The sequence below is a fragment of the Rhipicephalus microplus genome, chromosome 5, assembly GCF_043290135.1.
Source record: "Rhipicephalus microplus isolate Deutch F79 chromosome 5, USDA_Rmic, whole genome shotgun sequence".
NCBI classification, from domain to species: Eukaryota; Metazoa; Arthropoda; class Arachnida; order Ixodida; family Ixodidae; genus Rhipicephalus; species Rhipicephalus microplus.
In genome coordinates, this window is record NC_134704.1 from 31558828 (window position 1) to 31560807 (window position 1980).

At 46.6% G+C, this 1980-nt stretch overlaps 1 non-coding gene across 1 annotated transcript; it reads left to right on the forward strand.

Annotated features, from left to right (window-relative positions):
• The first annotated feature begins 1488 nt into the window (after positions 1-1488).
• TRNAK-UUU (transfer RNA lysine (anticodon UUU)) lies at positions 1489-1561 on the forward strand. Its single transcript has one exon. It is a non-coding gene; the product is annotated as a tRNA-Lys (tRNA).
• Positions 1562-1980: the final 419 nt, after the last annotated feature.

Sequence of the window (1980 nt, forward strand, 5' to 3'; positions counted from 1 at the left end):
ACATTCATACACAATTCATGCACAATAAGAACGATTTGCACTGCCACAGCGATGGCTGAAGCAGACGACAGCGAACAGGTGCTGCCTAGCGCCACGCCGCTCGTAGGTGACGGCCCTAGCGGCAGAAGGTATGAACTAGAACGTGGGCGCTGGAAGAGGTGCTCTCTGGGCAGGTCAGGAGCATGACCTACTACACTCCTGACCTGTTCAGATAGCGGGGTTCCTATGGGAGCGCGTGTCCCCGCTCTCGTTCAATCGCTCGCCGTAGGTGGCGCTACCTATAACCTGTTCGTCTGTTTCTTTACGGTTGTTTTGTAGGCGCTGGTATAAGAATGCCTGCATTCTGCAGTGAACTGGCGGCATATATGTGACTATTTCTTCCCATACATTGCTGGTTAAGCAAGGTGTTCAGAGCGCTTGAGTATTTATAGCACACTGGTTGACAAACGTGGGAACCCGTAGATTTACACGATGTAGGGCAGCCTATGCGTGGTCGCGTGCATTTTATTGCAAAAAAATTCTGAATGTCTTTTAGTATTATTATTTCTGAATAATTCTAAATTTTGGATCATAAATACGCACTACGAGTGCTTTGTTGGTCAAAATTTGACCACAAAGAGTGAAGATGACGTCAGCGAGCAGGTGCTGCCTAGCGCCACGCCGCTCGTAGGTTACGGCCCTAGCGGCAGAAGGTATGAACTAGAACGTGGGCGCTGGAAGAGGTGCTCTCTGGGCAGGTCAGGAGTGTAGTAGGTCATGGTCAGGAGTGTAGTAGGTCATGCGGAGAACATGCGTTTCTAAGTGGCTTGATTTCTTGCTTGGCTCGACTTTTTAAGTATTCTAGCGTAGTGAACGTGGTGTCAAAATATGAATATTCGGCCGTGTATTTGGCCAACACTTTATGACAGTGTCGTTAATTCGGCTTTAAAATGAAAGTTAAGAAACATGCTCTTTTTTTTGCGGTATGTTATCACTTACTGCGCACAGTAGTTGCAGTGACCGCAGTGACTGTACGTGATGCATGGTGGAGCTATGTGTGAGGAAGTACTTACGCTTGGAAGTACTTACGCTCCGCTCTCCGCACTCCAGAGCGGAGCTGGAGTGCGGAGACCGGGCTGTATCGGTGCCGCGTACCGAAGGGTACTCCCAGAGCATGTGTTGTAAGGTGGCTAAACTGCCACATTTTGTACACTAGTTGGTTAAATAAACGTACCCTAACCCTGCCTTTCTCCACAATTACTTATGCTGAAACTGTGTGTGTTTTTTTTTTTTTGCTAACGCTTCAACTGGCATTGTCTGGCAAGCAACGAGCCTCGACCACGTGCGAAGCAGCACTGCAGTTACTAACTGGATACAGACACGCAACACACTGACAGTCTGACAGCCTTGTGAAAATTCTGCTTCAAAACACGCACATTTATTCATTCGTGGGATTGTTTTTTTTTCTTTTCATTTGTTTGTTTATTAATGAAACTACATCTGTAAGCAGCCCGGGTAGCTCAGTCGGTAGAGCGTTAGGCTTTTAACCTAACGGTCCAGGGTTCGAGCCCCTGCTCGGGCGTGAATTTTTTCTTTCTTTTTTGAGGTGTACGTGTATCGCGTTCAAGCCACGAGCTGCTTCTGAGAAAGAGACAGAGAAAACAGAAGAAGACAGTAGGTGTTCACAACTACTGTCTACACCTACCAGACAACTGGTAGGTGTTCTGTGGTGCCGTTTTAGAAGCCGTGATTTCGTTCTCGCAGTGGCAAGATCCAATTAATTGTATTCAAGGTATATTCTTGCGTAGCAATTCTGTGACGGTGAGTGATAATAATAACCGTTAAAAATATTTCTACGTAACATGCGAAGCACATGTACGACGAACTGGCACAAGGCGTGCGAAAAGTCCTGCCCAAATATCGTACATGGCTGCTGAAATGTACGATATATGTACGTAGAGGTGAAATGTTTTGTAAAGGCCCATACTGTGTGGTATCAGT